The 20128-nt window shown below is 38.5% G+C and overlaps 2 non-coding genes across 2 annotated transcripts; both read left to right on the top strand.

Moving 5' to 3' along the window:
- Positions 1–4937: 4937 nt before the first annotated feature.
- On the top strand, positions 4938–5043 carry LOC136845379 (U6 spliceosomal RNA). Its single transcript, XR_010855162.1, has one exon. It is a non-coding gene; the product is annotated as a U6 spliceosomal RNA (small nuclear RNA).
- A 1504-nt stretch (positions 5044–6547) lies between these two features.
- Positions 6548–6666, top strand: LOC136845392 (5S ribosomal RNA). The gene has a single exon (XR_010855174.1). It is a non-coding gene; the product is annotated as a 5S ribosomal RNA (ribosomal RNA).
- The last annotated feature ends 13462 nt before the right edge of the window (positions 6667–20128 follow it).

Genomic DNA, 20128 nt, shown 5'->3' with positions numbered 1-20128 from the left:
TACAACCTTTGCTGTCTGAGAAATATTTTTTACATGAATCAGTGAAATGGTTTATCACTCTGAGTAATGACTTGGAATAGAGAGAGAAAGGGCACCTTCTGTTGATCGTGACTCTTGAGTAATTTTCTTGAAAGGGATTACCCCCGATAATGTGCACTAAACAGTTCCTCTGCCTTCTTATATGTTTGTTTGTCTGATGATGTCTCTCCATGTCACTTAATTTAGGGGCAAACATACACTTGCAGTATTTGCAAAATCCTTTCATGTCATCGCTCTCTACTCTTTTGAGCCAATCTTTAAATCTGGAATCCTTAAGCCATTCATCTCAAAAGCATTGGCTGTGTGATTTCCTACTCATAATCTTTGTAAGGAAAATGGCAGTGTTTGAAGTATGATAAAGGAGCAGAATGGAGAAATGCAGAGTAGGCTGTCTCTTTTTACACTAATTAGTTTTTTGAAGGGTCACTATTAATGAATGCCAATGTGAATGGAAAAGAAGTAGAGTTAGGAAGGTCAGAAAAATCCTGCAGGTATGTAGATTCTGTGCTTGTTTATATGGACAAAGTAAGCAATAAAGAGAGCAATTGATTAAATGAAATTAAATTACCATAAGAAGAAACAGAAGCGCATAAAGTGTTGGATGCATACATGCAGATAATACATAACTTCAGTTCTTATTTGAAGAGAAAATTCTAAGTAAATAGTACAGTATAGTAAAAGTATCTCTATAACCTAATGTTTGCTTTTATTGTTTTAGCGTCACATCTTGTCTGATAAAATAGGTTTTGAGTCGGATTAAAAGCTTCGTTAATCCTACACCAAAGTAGGTAATCCCTTGCCTTTCTCCTCCCATGGAGTTAAGCTCTTGACTGTCTCCTCCTATGGCCATCTGTTCAAGATTAGTACCCTCATCAACAGAGCCAATCTTTTGACTTTATCTTACAGTAGCCTACGACTCTACAGCATAGTATGGGAAAAAGAGAGAGAATAATCCCCTATATTATAACAATGACAATGTGGAAATTGTTTCGATACAGTAGGGCAGAAGACTCTGAAAGCAACCAGTGTATCTTATTATATGTTATTAGCTGGAAAAGCTTTATATTTTGCACTAGATTTGTCTAAAAGGCGTCAAATAGCACGGCTGTGCCAGATAGGAAAAAAAACATGCTAGACTGTCCAGAAATGTGCTAGATCTAGTGCGAAAAGCACTGAAATGGCAGCTCTGCTTCCTGTTGCCAGCTGGCGGAAGAAGAGTTAAAATCGGAGGATTTCCTTCGGTTTGATTGGCATTTTCCTGAGTGTTGCGCTTCACTGTATCCTCATTTAGTTAAAGAAGATCACATAGTGAATAGGTCTCGGTTTGTCTTCAGGTATTTTGGCAGCCTTTAAGTGTTTGGAGAAAGAGAACCCAAGCTTTCTCCTTCAGTTAGAGCGGGTTTCGTAAGTTTTCTTGTACTTGGGCACACAAAGCTCCCTTTAGGTCCGGTGGGGCTTGATCTCTGGTTTTTTAGTAAGTTGCAGAGCACTGACTCTTGCAATACAGGTGCTTAAACCGTCTTCAGCAGAAGATTCAGTTTCCTTTTCTCTTTCCTGTGAAGTGAGAACTTAGGCTGACAAATGCTTTAGACATGCTGAAACAGAGTCTCAGTTTAGATTGCTGAAATTTTTATCTTAGAGAACTTGAGGCCCCAGCTAGTGTGTTTTTGGCCCCAGCTTAGTGTTTTTGGCCCCAGCTTAGTGTTTTTTGGCCCCAGTTTTGGGGGAGTTTGTGAAGTTTTAACTCATTTCATTAAGGGTTTTTGGTGCCAGTGGGAGTTTAGCGAGGAAGAGTAGAGAGAAAGAAATGGACGAGGCGGTAATTCACTGGAATTTTACTTCTTGACTTTTTCCTGCTCTTCAAGTTGGCCAACTCTCGACAGTATGCCAAAGGCCAAGGATCTGTTGCTTCACCTGGCTCAGTCTCTGTGCAATATGATTTTCAGTTGACTTCCCTAACTCCTCATTCTTATCTAGTGTTGCGGGGATGATACTTGAATTTGCAGGCTTGTCTGTCAGAAGATGAAATAGGCACTTACTACTTGTAGAATTTTAGCCTGAAGGATGTTTTATAAGTGGCAAGGGCTTTCTTTGTTAAGTCCTCAGTGGGGATTTTGTTAGAATAATCAGACCCAGTTACAATACAGGCCTCAGCTTAACAGATTATGACTTACAGCTAATGTTCATTAAACTTGTAAGTAATCCAGGACCATCATTGTCACTTGGTTCTGTAGGAGGGATGTTGAAAGTAAGAGTTGACCATCTTATTCTTAAAACCTATGTCCAGGTTTGTTTTTTCCCCTCTGTCGTGTAACACAAAACAAAAGAATTTTGACTAGTGTAGTGTCATTACTTCTACATTGAACAACACTACACTAGTTAATATAAATGATTTGTTTAACCAGGCCTCTGAACTCTTTTAGGTTCTTCTGGGGCTGGAAAAAGAAGGGGGAAAGAGTACATAAAAATTAAGTAGTTAAATAAATAAATAAATAATAAAAAAGCATTTCTCTGCAAAAAGGGAGGGGGAAAAAAGGTGATTATTTTTACTTATCAATTTAATTTTGTTTAAGAAGAATATATTATTAATTGAAAAAGTTATTACCTTCTGCTAGAATATCCTTTATTGATTCATTTTGTAAATAAGTATTTCTTGCATAATGCTTTCTGGGACAGTCAGTCAATATGTTTGATTGTTATTGGGATGTTACATCTTTCTTAGGATTGGGTTTGACTTTACATCACTATGAATATCATTCTGAGTCTTGCAAAATAACCTCATTAATTCTTTGCTTTTGGTAAAGAATGCCACTTTTTTTTTTTCGTTCTTAATTTGTTTTAAGTTTGGTTTGAGGGTATGAAATCATTTTAAATGCCAATCCCTATAAATTAAGGGTTTAACTGATGCTAGCCAGTCTGATATGGGGGCTTTCGTAGTAGTTGGGGGATTGTACAAAACCAATTTAGCAGCTTTATCTGCTTTCTCATTACCCCAATGCCTACATGGGCCCAACAAATTTGAACTTGAAGGCCATTTGTAATTAATCAGATGAATTTCCCAATTGGATATTTTGGACAAGTATTATTTGATTTAAATGATCCTATTGCTTCAAGTGCACTTCTTGAGTCTTTCAATCTGAGTGCTGAACCTGTTATTTTGTTCATGAGACTTACCTGCCAGATATATATATAGCTGTATTCTCCGAAGGTCCGACAAATTTCAAATTTCGCGGCACACGAGTGGTCGGGCAGGTGGTTAGTACCCATTCCCGCCGCTGGGAGGCGGGTATCAGGAACCATTCCCATTTTCTATTCAGATTTTCTCTGTCGCCGGACTGTCAACACCTGTTGTCAGTTCCTCCGCCATTTGGTTTCGAAATTTGTTGTCACTTAAGTATTTTGGTTGTTTTTGGTATTCAACTGGATCTGTGACTTGGCATACGCTCTTTGTGGACCGTTTTTATTTTGCTTTTGACTTTTCTTATAATTAAGATGTCTTACCTCTAGCTATTGAGTCTGTAGCTTGGGTGAATGTAAGGTGAGGCTATCGAAGACTTTGATAGTTCCTCACTCTTTATGTATGATATGTAAGGGTGTTCAATGCTCTATGATAATCGGTAATGAATGTGTGGGATTGTCTGAGGGTGAGTGGAAGAATATGAAGCCTATATGCTTAAATTGGAGCGTGATAGGCTGAGGAAATCTTCCTCCTAGAGTGCATCCTTAGTTGGACAGTCAGGTTTTCTCCTACTAGTAACCCTGTAGTAATTTATTATAACCCTGTAGTTTGTTGCTGCAGAAGGTAATTCCCTGGCTCTCGTGTGGAGTCAATGCGTGCTCTTGAAACTAAAGTGAATGCAATTCAAACGCATAGTGTTAGTGCTAGTGCCCCTAGTGTTGTGGAGGGGGCGTCAGATCGGCCCTATAATGCCTCTAGGCCTGGACCTCTGTCGAACTCCCAGGACCAGGGAGGGGGCATGTCGAAAGCCGCATGAGGGTTACGGGGGCTTCCCACCGATCTGGCGTCCCTTCGGCAGGTCCTGATGACGCTACCCAGGCTGCCAGGGATCGTGCTCAGGCACGCATCCTGAAGGATTGCTTCTCGTCCTCCGACACGTCCTCCCCGCCACGGGGTTGGAGCTCTCGGTTGGACTCTCGCCCTCTTAAGAGAAGCTTAGAGGAGAGGGCGCTTCACGTCCTCTTCCTCTGAACGTTTGTACTCTTCCCGAAAGTTGCGTGGATATTCCTCTGCAGAAGAGAATAAAGTGTTTTTCGAATGATCACTCTACTCGACCCCCCTGTCGCGCTAAGGCAAGGGCTAGAGCTTCTTCCCCTGTGGAAGGAAGTATACGTCTCTCGCCCCTTTCCTTCTCTCAGGTTCAGCCCTTCTCCCGAGAGAGTGGCTTCTCCAACGCGCGTAAGATTTTGTTGGGTTTGCAACAACAGCTGGATGCTCTCATGAACCTTTCAAGATTCGAATCTGCCTGTTAAGAGGTACAGACTTTCACCTTCGTCTCCTGTTTCTCTTCCTCGTCTGGAATGTTTTGGGGCTTCTCGTCTGTCTTCTAGAGAGTGTTTAGTGGCTTTCTTCGTCTTCCCGAGTTGAGGTGTTGGCCTTTTCTCTTGTCTCGCGCCAGGAGCGCGTCTTGCTCTTCGTGCGCTTCTCCGCTTCACGCCTCCTCACCTTGACGCTCGGCGCGCGCTTAGCCATGACGCCGCGCGGCGCCACGCTGTGACTCTCTTCTAGTACTTGCCACGGAGCCTCTCGCGCGTCACGCCATGACGCTCCGCGCTCGCTTCGCCGTATAGCTTCAAGTCTTGTGTTGACACCGCTCCAGTTGTTCATCATGTCGCACAACTACCCGCTTCAACATTTGATGTCCTTCTTAATTTAGCCAGTACTTGCTTCGGCAGTACATATACTAAAATTGGAACGATACAGAGAAGATTAGCATGGCTCTTGCGCAAGGATGACACGCTAATCGTGAAATGTTCCACATTTTTATGTTTACTATACGTACTCTAGTTGACGACTTCTTCGTTCGCGGGAGTTCCCGCTTACGTGATCGTAATCGGAACTGAATCGGAACTACTTTCTCCACTCACTCAAGACCCTCCAGCTGCGGAAGAACATCCTCTTTCGTCACAGCCTTTGTATGAAGAGAAACTTCTTTCGTCTTCTTCTTCCTCTGATTATCAGACTCTGGCTTTTTCTTAGGGATCTGTTTCCTGAGACTTTTCAACCTTCGGCTCCTCTCTCTCCACCCTTCGCAGTTGTCTTTGTCTTAAGGGGAGCGTTTGACGAAAAAAATCGGAAATAAAATTTTCTGGGATATTTTATATATGGCATCATACATATCCTGACTATCTTCTCAGAAAGTTTTATTTAAAAGTTCGCCACAGTTAGAAGTTATAAACAAAACAGTAACCTATCATAGTCAAATTACATTTTTCATATAATGTAATGATATTGTCAGTATATCGGTGGTAATTTCCTTTTAGCTATGAAATAATATCTAATGCGATCTATGGCAACCTGTGGACATAGTATGCGCATCAGCGAAAGACAGGAATGCCGCAGGGCAGTCAGTGGCAGTCAGTCAGTAGCAGCTCAGAGCTTGACTAAGTAAAACGTCTCGCTGGCCATCCTCAGCCGTGTTTTGACACTCGCTTCATTTAGCTTCATTTAGCGAAGTTATATTACTTTGCAGGTCTATTTTTTTTTTCATTATGTCATAAAAACATCAAACTGTGTAACAGCAAGCAAATAAATACACAGAGAAGCAAAAATATCGTTTTTCTCAAAACTAAAGTTATCGACATTCAAACTGCATCTCCTTCATAACGATTGCACCGATCTCAGATACAAAAAGTAAACGAAAGCTAAATGTTTGCATAACAAAGGGGCTTCCATGGGAAGCAACACGAGACCCGCACCACGAGAGAAAGTTTTTTTCCCGAAGGAATGTCACTTCCAAGAGAGGTAGCAAGTGACTCCTTTCATCTCCAGACTCCTTTGCAACCAGGCTTCATTTTGCACAAGCCTGGAAAGAGTGAGGGCAGACGTTTGGTCCCTCCTACTGTTAGAGAGAGGTTACTTGATTCCCTTCCTGTCTCCTCTTTTGTTTTTTGTTTCCCAACTGCCTTCCTGTCAAACAGAAAATTGTTTGACCTGCTCGAACAGATGTTCGAGCGGAGAGCAGTGGAACAGATATTGGACTCAGTGTTCCCGGATTTTACTACAGATTGTTTCTAGTCCCAAAACTTTCAGTAGGCTGGAGACCCGTCTTGGACGTCAACAGGTCGAACAACTTGGTCCGGAAGGAAAAGTTCAAGATGGAGACCTCGCAGTCAATACTAGGAGCCCTTCATCCCGGGGGATTGGATGGTATCTTTGGATCTCCAAGATACTTATCTTCACGCCCCAATTCATCCACGTTCGGTGAAGTATCTCAGGTTGTCTTGGGGACTAGACGTACCAGTTCAGGGCTCTCTGCTTTGGACTCTGCACAACGACCATACCACGTTGAAAACACCGCTTCTCGTCCGATCAGCGAAGTTAAGCAACGTTGGGTCTGGTCAGTACTTGGATGGTTGACCGCCTGGGAACACCAGATGCTGTTGGCGTCACATTTTGCTCCTAGGGTGTTTACGTCTCATGAAAAACGTTGCGATGCAGTTGCATCTGTCGCACGTCAGGATCTCACTCTACTTGGACGACTGGTTGATTCGAGCGTCGTCGAAGCGAAGGTATCTGGAGGACCTTCAGTTGACTCTGCAACTCGTGAAGTCCCTGGGACTTCTGGTCTGTGGAGAAGTCGCAGCTGATCCCCTCACTGTCCATTGTGTCTGGGAATTCAGATCTATTCAGCGGCTTTTATAGCGTCTCCGTCGCAAGAACGGCAACTTCTATGTACGAAAAAGTTTCGGCCTTCTTGGAAAAGGAAACATGCTAGGTGAAGGAAGGAATGAGTCTGCTGGGGACCATTTCCTCGCTGGAGAAGTTTGTTTTCTGGGGAGTCTGCATCTCAGGCCTCTTCAGTTCTTTTTGTTGGAAAACTGACAAAGCAAGGAAGACTTGAAAGAGGAATTGAGAATTCTTCCTTATATAAAGAGGATCTGTGGTGGTGGCTCGATCCAACGGAATTGCAGAAAGGGATCTCCCTCAAGCTTCTGAACCCCAACCTAGTGTTGTTTTTCCGACGGGTCGTCAACAGGTTGGGGGCAACACTAGAGGGAGAGAAAGTGTTAGGAACCTGGAGAGAGGAACAGGTGTCCTGGCACATCGACTTCAAAGATTTGGCGGCTATCTTTTAGCTCGCCAATTCTTCGAGGTCCAAGTTTGCAATCGTGTAGTTCTAGCAAACTCGGACAATACTTGTTCCCTGTTCAGCCTTGCAAGAGAGATTATTCTTTGAGCCTATGCTCGCAACATTTCGATTCTCACAAGTTTTGTGGCAGAGGTCGAAAATGTTCGAGCAGACCTGCTCTGTTGGCGCCATCAACTCCTGCCGAAGGAATGGACCCTTCATCAGGAGGTTTGCCAAGATTTTTGGAAATTTTGGGGTCTCCATCTTGTGGATATTTTCACGACCTCAAGAACAGCGAGGCTCCTCTGTAAAGCTCATCTGTACTCGACCCTGGGGCAGTTGCGATAGTTGCTCTTCCCTGGGATTGGACGGGAATAGATGTTTACGCCTTTTTTCCCGTTCTAAATTCTGGGAGAAGTCATACGCAAGTTCGCGGCCTCACAAGGACGAGGATGACTCTCATCCCCATGTTTTGGCCTTCGAACCACTGGTTCTCGGAGTTTCTCTTCTGGTTGGTAGACGTTCCGAGGACCCTTCCTATGAGAGCAGACCTGCTCATACAAACCCACTTCACGAGATATCTTTGAATCTCCCGCTCTGAACCTGACTGCTTTCAGACTATCGAAACTTGGTCAGAGCGAAGGGGTTTTTCTGGCCAGGTGGCACGGGCCATCGCTAGAGCCAGAAGTTCTTCATCTAAAGGATATATCTAGCGAAGTGAGCAACCTTCAAAGGTTGGTGTAGAAAGAAGGGCTTTTCCTCTTCCTCTATCACTGTGAGCCAGGTTGCGGATTTTCTCCTTTACTTAAGAGAAAACTCGATATAGCAGTTCCGACTATCAAGTGTTATCGGAGCATGCTTTCGATTGTATTCAGACACAGAGGATTAGCTTTGTCTGACAATAAGGACCTCCACGATCTTACGAGCTCTTTCTAGACGTCCAAGGTTCCTCAGCTGATTTCCCCTGCTTGGAACTTGGACGTAATGCTCAAGTTTTTGATGTTTAGTCCTTTTGAGCCTCTCCACTCTGCATCTCTTAAGGATGTTACTCGAAAACGGCATTCCTCGCGGCTGGAAGAGAGTGAGAGAAGTTCGAGGCCGTCATGTGGGCTTCAAGGAACACAATGCTGTCTATTCTTTAAGCCCTAAGTTCTTGGCTAAGAATGATAGGTCTTCTAACCCTTGGCCTAGACACTTTGAAATTAAAGGTTTAGCAGACCTTATTGGACAGGAACCTGAGGGAGTTCTATGTCCAGTTAGAGCTCTCAAGTACTACCTTAAAAGAACACAGGACACTCGTGGTCCATTGGATGTTTTATGGTGTTCTGTGAGGCAACCAGTTAAACCTATGTCGAAGAATGCACTGGCATTCTTCATTAGGGACGTCATTAAGGACGCACACTCTAGTTGTGACGACTCAACTTCAAGTTGTTGAGAGTTAACGCTCACGAGGTGAGGGCAGTTGCTACCTCCATGGCGTTCAAGAAAAATATGGTACTCAGTGACATTTTTAGTGCCACATTTTGGCGAAGTCAATTCGGTGTTTGCCTCACACTCTTGGCAAGATGTTTAGGTAGCATACGAAAATTGCTTTTCGCTGGGACCATACATTGCTGCTTCAGCAACCTTGGGGACAGGGGTAACTCTGATCCTATCCCCTTTTTAATTGTGTTTTTGTGGTTGTTGGGTCGACTACTGGAGGCAGTCTTCCCAATCCTTTGCAAACTAACGCTTTAGGTGTTGGTTAGGTGGTTAGTAATGCTCTTTTGTCCTCTTTGTATGGGCTATGATCTAGTCACATTGTGGTCACGCCCCGTTGACAGATCATCTAGAAGTCGCCAGCTATATAGGTCACTACCTCGCTGGGGTCTCTAGTAAAGCAGAAGCAGACTAGAGTGACAGTAACCACTCAGTCAGCTACGCTATCAGATAAGGAACCAAAATAATTTTACCAATAATTGGTTTTTTCTATTTCTTGGCTGTCTCTACCCCCTCCAAAGGTGGTATTCAGCTATATATATATCTGGCAGGTAAGTCTCATGAACAAAATGATATTTTAATGATAAAATAAAGTTTGTTCATACTTACCTGGCAGATATATATATTTATATTGCCCTCCCTCCTCCCCTCAGGAGACAGTGGCGTTAGAAAATCTGAATAGAAAATGGGAATGGTTCTGATACCCGCCTCCCAGCGGCGGGAATGGGTACTAACCACCTGACCGGCCACTGCGTGTGCCGCGAAATTTGAAATTCTGTCGGACCTTCGGAGAATACAGCTATATATATATCTGCCAGGTAAGTATGAACAAACTTTATTTTATCATTAAAATATCATATTTGTTATAACTTGATAGCCAATTGATATGTTGGATTCTTGTTTTAATTCTTATTAACATTTCATGATGTTGTATTTCGTCAGGGTGTATAAGGAGTTTATTTGCCTTTAGTTTTATCAACTTGATGAACCTGCCCTGAGCCTTCTTAAATCTTCAAGTTTCGTGGATATATCTGACTTGGAAAGATAACCAAATTAAATCTCATAATCCAGCTTAAGACCCATCCATCCATGGCATGTTGATGGTTCATTTCTAAAGTTGAAGCATATATTTCTTTTTTAAAGATATGATAAATATTGAACAGCATATTATCTTTATCTAATGTATTTCAATCTGCATTCCATTTCGTTTTACTGTTATTTTCATAACTGGGCTAAATTTCTGGGTGCCCCTGGTATGTAAATTAAGACAAAATTAGTTTTTTTATAAATGAGTTTTGATTTAATTATGATAAAGTATTTTAATTGATAAATTTATTTGATACAGTTTCTGTGCCTGTTGAAGGATAAGCCTCTTCTTAAAGTAATTAGATCTCTCTCTAATATTTTAGAGGCTCTCTCTGGCCTGCTTAATTATCACCATCATCAGTTGGGAGACTAAAGGAGACAGTTGAACAAAAATCACAAAAATTTATTCATAAGGTCATCACTGTCAAGGAACAGATCATCCTCATCATCACTGTTTATGGTGATGATTAAAGCACCTAGAGATTTGGATGTTATCATTTGACCAGTTGAATAAATTGGACAGCTCTGGACCGTATAATTGATAGTCCCACCTTCCATTGTACAACCATTAACATTGTGTAAATCTGCCCGAAATCTGCACGTCCCACCTGCCGAGTGAATCGCTGCAATGAGGAACGCACGTTTTTCATAAAGTGTGATAGCATTGAGCTCAGATTTTCTTTAATAAAGTAAGGACGACTTTAGATCCCCATGAACGGATATATTTGACATGTCAATATTATCCAATTTAAATGTTTTGATCAAAAATTTGCAAATAGCTCAGGGCACTGGCGTTTGGAGGGAATGGTATCTGGCGGCATTATCAACCATTTAACATATATCTGTTTGTTGTTTGGAGGAGTTTGGGCAACGACTATCTTTGCTCAATTGGTTGTGCCATTTGCATTATTTACAACAACTGCTGGCTCAAGCCTGGAAGAAGTTGGGGCGTGAGCCATATTATTTGTTGCTATAGGTCGGCATTCATTTCGCCATGGTAGTCAAAGTTTTGTTTTTTGTAATAAAAGACAAAATGATTCCTCAATGAAACCATTTCTGTGTCGGTACCAACAAGCAGGCAAAACGTTTCTCCAGGAGGGACCTGCCGACGACTGTTGGTGGCACTTGTCAAATGGACTGTGTGCATCAAAACACTGCTGCTAGGATGCATCCTCGTGGTGAACCATGTTTCATCGATGTTGAATATTCTCCCCTCCTTCCGATATTCATTAAGTACTCGGAATGCAGATACGCCATCACACTATAAAAGCTTCCTTTTTATAAATTTTTCGTTGTGTGACCTTATAGAATATCCCCATGTTATGGAGTAATCGCCACTCTGATAATTCTGATGTTCCATGCTGGTATGATGCCGTTTTCTAAATCCTGTGTCAGAAAATAATGGCGAATGTGTTTTTCTTAGCAAATTCACCATTTTAATATGGCACCGATTTGAAAATTATCAAAGGCACTTGTGTGTGGGTGTCTACCATGTGTCGTTGACGGGTCCCGTCTGGGTAGATGGTGCTGTTCCCATGCTTCGCTGTAAAATTGAATGCACTTTCGTCTTCATGCCTATGACGTCTAATCGATTGTAAGGCCTGTGTGGAAAACATTTGTAGAATACAAACAAATTATTGTGACACAAATAAATATAGTATTTAAAACTATGATAAAAAATCTACAACTATAATTTGTTGGATTGATTACAATTACACACACACACACATACTAACACACACACACACATATATATATATATTATATATATATATTATGTGGGGTATATATGTATATATATATATGTATATATATTTTATACATATATTGGCCTATAATTATATATATATATATATATATATATATATATATTTTATATGGTTTACATGATGGGTATGATTATTGCATGTATATATTTAGTATGGGATATACATATATATATATATATATGTTATTATTATAATTTTAATAAGAATTCTTTATATAGTAAAGTAAATTATGGATATTATTTCTTATTCAGTAATATTCTTGTGTTTCTTATGCCACATTGTGTTAGTGTGATGAACAAACCTGATTTTTACCTGTTAAGACTAATCCTTAGTTTATTGTTAGCTTGTTCCATTTTGTATATGGAATGGAGACGTAATGCAAATGCATTTTTGCATTTATGTGTATGAAAGTAACATGCCAGTCATGAATATGATGGGAAAACCTCCTCAGTCAAACATACACTGAGACAACAAACTGCTTAGGCATAAACCATATCTTCTATATAGTTAATGGTTAATATATTTGAATACACCTTGTAATTTTATCAACTTATATAACACTTGATTTCATTTACTCTGCCTTACAAGAAGGTAAAGCCAGTCAATCCTGCCTTTGGAAAACGTGTGTTTCATTATTTTCCCCCAGTTAAAAGAACCTTAACGAAACCATAATTCGACCTTCTTGACTTGAAAACCATTTTATGTTCCCTGTTACTTTTTTTACAATCTTATCATTATGGATTTTCGAATGATATCCTTGTGATGACAAATATATTGGAAAATACCAATGTTAAAGTGGATATTATGGAAAATATTAGATAAGACATTCATAAAGTATTGAAAAGGGAGTTTAAGTGAGGAAGGGAGAGCGAAGTGAGTTCAGCATACGTTCGATTGTTTAACGAACTTACCAAAAGATTTAGCTTTGTTTACTAGGACAAGAGTAAACACCTTAATTAACGGGTTTGAAAATGCAGTATAGTATCAAAAATTACGGAGGTCTATAGTGCTGTTTGGTACTGTTCTTAAATAATTAGTATAAAGATATTAAAAGAAAACCACTATTTTTGCCTGAAATCCATAGTAGGTGTCAGGCCAGTGGAAAGCCCATCGAAGATGCCTAGTATCTGGTTTATCCTGATTACAAAAAAAAAGTCATAGTGGAAAGATTGCTTTTTGTCAGTGGCAATGAACAAGATATTGGTATGATAATTCATTTCCTGCAGAAGGACAGTTTTTTGAGTGGAAAGATTGCTTTTTTGATTGAAATGAACAAGATATTGGTTTGATAATTCATTCTGCAGAAGGACAGTTTTTGGCGATTGGGAATTCAGAAGAGAACAAAACTACCTACAGTGTGGCCGTTACATCTGCAAGTTTGACAGTTGCTGTGGGATTAGAAGAGTACTCAAATGTAGACTTATTAGCATGCAGATGAGACAGGAACAACCAGTTGATTAGTGTTCCTTTGAGGGCCCACAGGCTTGAAGTAGATGTGTTTCTTCAAGTTTGGCCAAGATTCAGACTCACAGGCCTTCCCCCTCTTATCTACTCTTAAGGAAGTATTGAGCAAATTTCAAGTTCAATAATTGCCTTCAGTAGAACCCTAATGCCTCTGAGCAAATGATTTTCTACACTGTCTCTCGTAGATGTCTTTATTCTTCTGTTAAGGGGAAATTGACACAAGTTGCAAATTCCATGCACTTCCACTAACTTCTGCATCTCACACTTAACCACTCGAGATGCTTGACTGTCTCCTCCCAATGAGGGGATTTTCAAAGGTATCATGGGTTCTATCCTGAATCAAGTGAAGAACAACCGTGGCCTTGTGTTAGAAGCAAGAAGCAGTTTTTGTGTATTGCTCAGATGCCATTCTAGAGGAATTTTCAGCATCTGGAACCTTTGTAGTCTTAATGTTTCTCTGCTTTCTGATATACTAGTAAGACTTTTTCGCTGTCTACTTTCAAGGTTATTGTTCCTTAATTTCCTTGGTCTTGCGTCATGTGATCTGGCTGATGATCAGACCGGTTTTGATCAGATGGAATCAGCTCAGTATCATCAGCCTCTCTCTGGATTTTAACTCTGGGCAAATTTTATCTGCAGATTCTTTTGATGCCTCTGGAATTAGTTCCATTGAATTGTTTACTATGAAAACTTCTTTTATTCAGCACTATCAACAGTTAAAAGTTAAATTTATTGCAAGCACTCTCCTTAAGGTTGTTGTAAAGGGAATGCTATTTTATCTTTTTGCATTACAGCTGAGAATGATGTTAAGGCTGTTTTGCAGAGAACTGTAAGAATTCCATTTAACCTCTTGGTGAGGAAGAGGAAACAATTCTCTGTCATTTTGGGGCAATTAAAACTTACTTAGATAAGCTAAGCCTGGAAAGAGGCAAAGCTTATCCTTTTATTTTGTGATTTTAGAAAACCTAGAACATCTGTATCAAAGGTTAACCCTGGAGGAGGCAATATTAACTGTTTGTATTGTGGTTTTAGAAAACCTAGATGTCCTTGTCAAGGTTTAAGCCTGGAAGAGGCAAAGTTAACCAATTATTTTGTGGTTTAGAAAACCTAGCTGTCTTTGTCAATGGTTAAGCCTGGAAGAGGCAAAGTTAGCCTTTTGTTTTGTGGTTTTAGAAACCTAGAACATCTTTGTCAAAGAACACGAGGTTCCCTTTGATGTATTTGATTAGACTAGTGCATGAGAACTAGCTCCATACCTTTTACCTTTATTGAAGGTAAACATAATGTGGGAGCTGTTGCAGCTTCATATAGTGTTATGACAATTTGTTGCTTGAGGATGGGATTAATGCACTGCAGTAGAAATGCAGTTTAGTTTTGCCCACTCACTACCTTAAGTATGCAGAATCGTGTTTGAAAACAGTAAAACCCTTAGTCCGCTATTAGTATCAGGTAGTCTTTTCCTGAACCGAAAAAAGACAATCCTTTAGGCTCTTTGTTTTAAATCCCAGGTTTTAATATTTTGGGAGCATGAAGGTACATGTGTTGTAGAGGAGGGTACTTTTATATCATAAAGGTATTTATGTTTAGTGACTGTTGCCTTATAGGGCTTTTGGACCCAGGTGCAGGGGTCCCCTCACACCACTTCTCTCTCATTCTGGCTGAATTGAAGCGGTTTTCTCCGCAAGGCTGCTCTTCACTGCACATGTATGAGAGCCTTGCTCCCTGAAAGGAATCTAACTTCTGGTGGTAGTAAGATCCAGAAAGGATTCCAGATCAGGTAAGAATGTTTTAGGTTTCATGCAAGAAACCTTTAGCTCAATTGGCTGAGCAGATTTGGTCTAGCTGCACTACCCACCATCCTCCTTTCAATGTGGGAATTGGCTAACTTTAACAGTAAGATTCATCCCAAATAATATAAATTTTCATAATAAAATTTATTATTTGGGTACTTACCTACTGTTAAAGTAGACCCCACCCAGCCTCCCCACAACTTAGTGGGCTGTCAAAGAGAATTCTGACAAGAGCTTACTTAAGCGTTCGAAACACACATGGTGGACAACAGGTGAACTAGACAGTCATCTGGGCAGCCATTCGGTTTTAATATTGATAATATTGTTTTGGCTTTAAAAATAGTTCTGCAGCTCTGCAAACCTGTAAAATTTGAAACAGGTTTTATCCTTTTTCAAAATTGTCATTTGCCAGTTACTGCATGTTACACCTCAGTTTAGCATATTGATATGAACTAGCAATTTAGTCTCATTTCTTGGTATTGTTCAAGCAATTTTATTTGATTAATGAAAATTATATTTGAACCTTTGGTAGTTAATGTTGTCAAAAAAGGTAAAGATATTGTTACTTTCTGGATGTCACAGTTTTATCATGAGTAGTTACGTATAAATTTAATTGTATGTAACTTTTAAACAAGGAGGTATATGTTGAAAAATAGTTTGGTTGCTAATTTGTCATTGTCACAATGTACTGTACTTGTATGGTTGTAGGTTGAAACAAAAAGCTTTTCTCAACTGTGACAGCTATGGTATTCAAATAGGTTTTAAATGCATTGAAAGCTGACTTTAATGGTCACCTGAATCAGACATAATTGGTTATGTAAGCTAGTTTTGGCAGTTACGAGTTTTGTCACATTTCAAGTGAATGTGTAACTTGAGGGAAAGCACCACACAAGCATAACATTCAAATACATAAAAGTATGTAAAAGTACTTGATTGCATGAAAGTAAAAGTGCAACCCAGACTAACTTCTGCAGTAACAGATTGAGACTAGATTTTGAAATTAAATGCCGCATCAACCTTTGAAAGTCATAAGTAAGATCTGATTTTCTATCTGTATCTTCATAGTTTTGATTATGCATCATTCAGTTGCCTAAAACCCGATTGCTTTTGTTCATTTATTTAGTTTTCAAACTGTATTGGCACTGATGTGTTGCTGAAAGATGTTTAGTCTTACATTAAACTGCATAAAACTTAGTGCCACTTTGAATCCATCAAGACTTGAATCTTTATAGTTTTTGGTTAAATTATTCAGCATCCCTTGAGCCTATTGTTTGTGATAGATCACGTATGTTATGTTTTAGTATCAAACTGAATCACCGTCTGATTTTCATTTTACACCATTAAATGTCAAAATAAACGGAGAATTAGCTTTATATTGGAAATTTAGTCACCAGGAATATGATGCCAGGTAATAATTGATTCTTGTAGGTTTAGTGTATGCAGAATCTTAGGAAATTTATCAATGGCATGAGTGCTGGTAGGGTTGACAAAAGCATTTTGTTAAACTTGTTTAAAGAAGTACCTCTCTTGGTGTGAAATTGTATGTTTAAATTTGAGAGTAAGATTGTACTAGATATCAGGAACATGTCTTTCATCCATAGCTCTGCATAGTTTTAGGCACTGCACACACTAATTTGTGGAAGGTAAATTTTACCTAAGGAAAGGTGTTCATGCCATTTCTAATGAAAGAGTGATTTTGCTCAAGTGTTAGTGACAGTGGCAGTTACTTCATATATAATACTGTAATCAGTATTTCTTTTATTAAATGTTTTTCATTTTCAGTAAGGACTTAAGGTCTATCCTGAACTGAAGTAGGGATTCATTTGTAGTTCCAAAGTAAGGATTATGTGAGGGGTGTTTGATATTTGAAATAATCCCCATGGCAGGTAGTGCCGTCAGTGCACCTCATATGGTTAAACAAATCATTTATAACTAACTGACTAACATGGTGCATTGTGGGCATTACTTGTGGTTCTCTTTAGGGTCCCTTCGGCCCCTAGCTGCAGCACCTTTCATTTCTTTTACTGAACCTCTGTTCATAAGCTTTTTTGCTTTTGGCCATTGGCCTAAATTATTCATTCTATTCTATTCCGTAAGCTTTATCTCCACCTTACTTTCCACCCTCTCCCAACAATTCTTTCAACATTATTTTCAGGACTGAATGATCTCATAGGTCCTAGTGCTTGGCCTTTGGCCTAAATTTTATATTCCATTCTGACATTTGAAAATAGGATTAATCTAGTCCTGTATCAGGAGGGAGTTTTCACCATTTATGACTGGTATTTTTCTTGATCTGTTAGTTTTCTTTGAAATAGTGTAGGGTTGCGACTTCCATGAATCTTGAAGTTAAGTGTTTTAAGTTTAGTAATTAGTAACTCTAAAGTCTCAATATCAGGCACTGGTGATGTGGGGAATCACTAGTATATTCGGAATTAAAATTCTAAAATTTGTACAGTATAGTTTAGTCCACTACACTTGCCCCCATAAACATTGCACATAACGCATTAAATTTAGCATCTGAGAACTGACAAATGGATTTTTTAATATAAGTTGCATGTTAGAGTAAGTGAAACCTATTAAAAAATTGTATTATTAATAGATTAACAAAGACCACTTAGTTGTCAATACTTTAATCAAACCATTGAGACAACATACCTAACTCACAGACTACACTTTCAAAAAGTTGTAACTTATTTTATTCTACAGAATATTGAGGCAACTATGAATTGCAGGAAGCTTAAACTTGAACATTTCATATGTTGATATCCATTATATTTTTCCCTTTGAAATTTTGCCCTGTCATATGTACAAATTTCCATGTTTTTCGTAATTTTGAATTTTAGAAATAAGTATGTAAAGGTGATTATTGTTCAGTACATAAAAGTATATTCTTACTAAAGATATGGTGTTAACCAGTAATGTCTTCAGAGATATTCTGTGACCAGTTTATTATTTTAGCTCTGGTCTGGTTAAGTTACCAACTACATAATAACAACAATTCAGGATACTGTACTCTGTGATTAAAATGATTAATGATGTTTTTCCAAAGTAAATAAACAGTGCCTTGAGCTATTCAGGGATGGAATAGTGTAAGACAGCAATAAACTAAACAAACCTGAATATTGCACGAGAAGCAATTGAAGAGATATGTTTAAAAAAATGTGTCATAAGTCTCAGATTACTGTAATATACCATGACATCATTACTGTACTTAATTACTTAAGTAGCACCTCAACATAATAGACACTTTGAGTGTCTAGCATTCTGATGAGCAACAAAGCATGTTAAAGTAACAAAGACCCTAAACTATAGCTTGCACTTGAATATTTTCTAGATATCTTACAATTCACAGCAATTCCACTTAGTCCCTAACTAAACCAACCTGTATATTGCACTTGAGAAGCAATTGAAGAGATTTATTTATAAATGTATGTCATCTAAAATGGTAGCCCAGCAATAAGTAATGTTAACAATATAGCTGATAGGTACAGAAGTCCTCTGATTTGAGGTTTTACTCTAATAAATTCAGATTTAATTCTTGCATGTGTATTTAATATCAATTTTAAAATTCTGTAAATTTTCACTAAGTTATGGATAAGATGTGTTCTTGATATAACTTAAAAAAGTATGTTGAACCAGTTTTTTTAAATTATATATGTATGTTAATACAGTATTGTATTAAGAACATCTGTACTAAATTAGTCATGTATAACAGCTATCATTTAGCCTTAAGATGATGTTTGTCTAAGTTCTAATTTAGGTGTCAAATAGTGCCAGTGTTTTCCAGTACAAAATTTTCATGATATTTAGTAAGCATACTTGCCAAGCATGTCTTCTGTAAGCAGAGTTGGAATGAATTATTTTTGATTTTTTTTTTTTTGCATTGTATTTAAAATAAACATGATAGTTCCCATTAGTAAAGCATGTCTTCTGTAAGCAGAGTTGGAATGAATTTTTTTTTTTGCATTGTATTTAAAATATACATGATAGTTTCCATTAGTACAATCAATAATGTTATTTCAGTTTTTTTGTTCAACTGTCAGTACATTAGGGCACTGTAACTTTGTGATCTGTATTCAGTCTTCTTGATTTGTATTCAGTCTTATAATTAGACCTGACAGTGCAAGATTTTTTTCTTTTAATTTTTGCATCTTACATAAGATAGACATGATAGTCCCTATTAGTAGAATCAGTAATGTTGTGTAAGTACTCTATTTAACTGTCAGGACATCAGGGGACTGTTGACTTTGTGATATGTAAGAGTTTTGTGTTAAATATTTTTTTCTTTCCAATGGAAAAGGCTAAATGAAAAAATTTTCTTGAGTGTTACATTATTCACATTCATGTAACTGACTTGTCCTGTGATAATATTTTGAAAATTTAATTTTTTCAAAACTAGGTCCTAGACTGGCTAGAGTACAGAGGTTCTTCCAGTATGAAGTGTGTTGTGTAGTTAGTTAAAACTGGAAAGATTACAAATAAAGAACCCCTCTGTGTTAGCATTGCAGTGGCCCAGGAAGAGAGAGAGCAGTGTGTTCTGGTAGCCAAGTGGATGTAAAGTCTCCATTAGAGCAAAGGCCTCAGAACATTTGTAATTGGTGTCTATCAGGCGTATTACAGAGATGGATAAAGCACTTGGCTTCTATTGCTTAACAAATGTTGACATTTGTTCTGCCATTGCTGTAATACTGGTTTTATTTTCAGCTGATGGAATTTGAGTGAAGAATGATGTTTGAGGGTAAATGTAACTGATAAACAGTCCTTCGTGATACTGCTCATGTTAAATGTGTGTGCCTCTGTTCATTTATTATGGCTGCTCACGATAATTAGTTAATGTTTTCCTTCTAAATGGTCTGGTATGTTTTGATATGAAATTTCTTGCCTAGATTGCATACTATTTTGGAAGTTATAACTACGATGCTTTATAGCTGACAGGAATATGCTCTGTTTGTCCTAGTAATTTAGAATGTTAAATTTTAAAAGCAATGGCTTCTTTGTTTTTGGCAATTTTGCAGTTGGTTCACCCCTTAAAGATAAATTAATGCTTGTTAATATTGTTATTATTTAGTTTATCATAGAGAAGTTTCAAAATGTGTCTTGTATTCCTGCCAAATGTATTTGCAGATAAAAGGATTAGTTCTTAATTCAATTCAAATGTCATACTTAAGTCTTGCTTAGCAATACTTTAGTT

This window comes from Macrobrachium rosenbergii, chromosome 13, assembly GCF_040412425.1.
Source record: "Macrobrachium rosenbergii isolate ZJJX-2024 chromosome 13, ASM4041242v1, whole genome shotgun sequence".
NCBI classification, from domain to species: Eukaryota; Metazoa; Arthropoda; class Malacostraca; order Decapoda; family Palaemonidae; genus Macrobrachium; species Macrobrachium rosenbergii.
The sequence above is the reverse complement of the archived record's forward strand: the minus strand, read 5'-3'. Positions and strand labels throughout refer to the sequence as shown.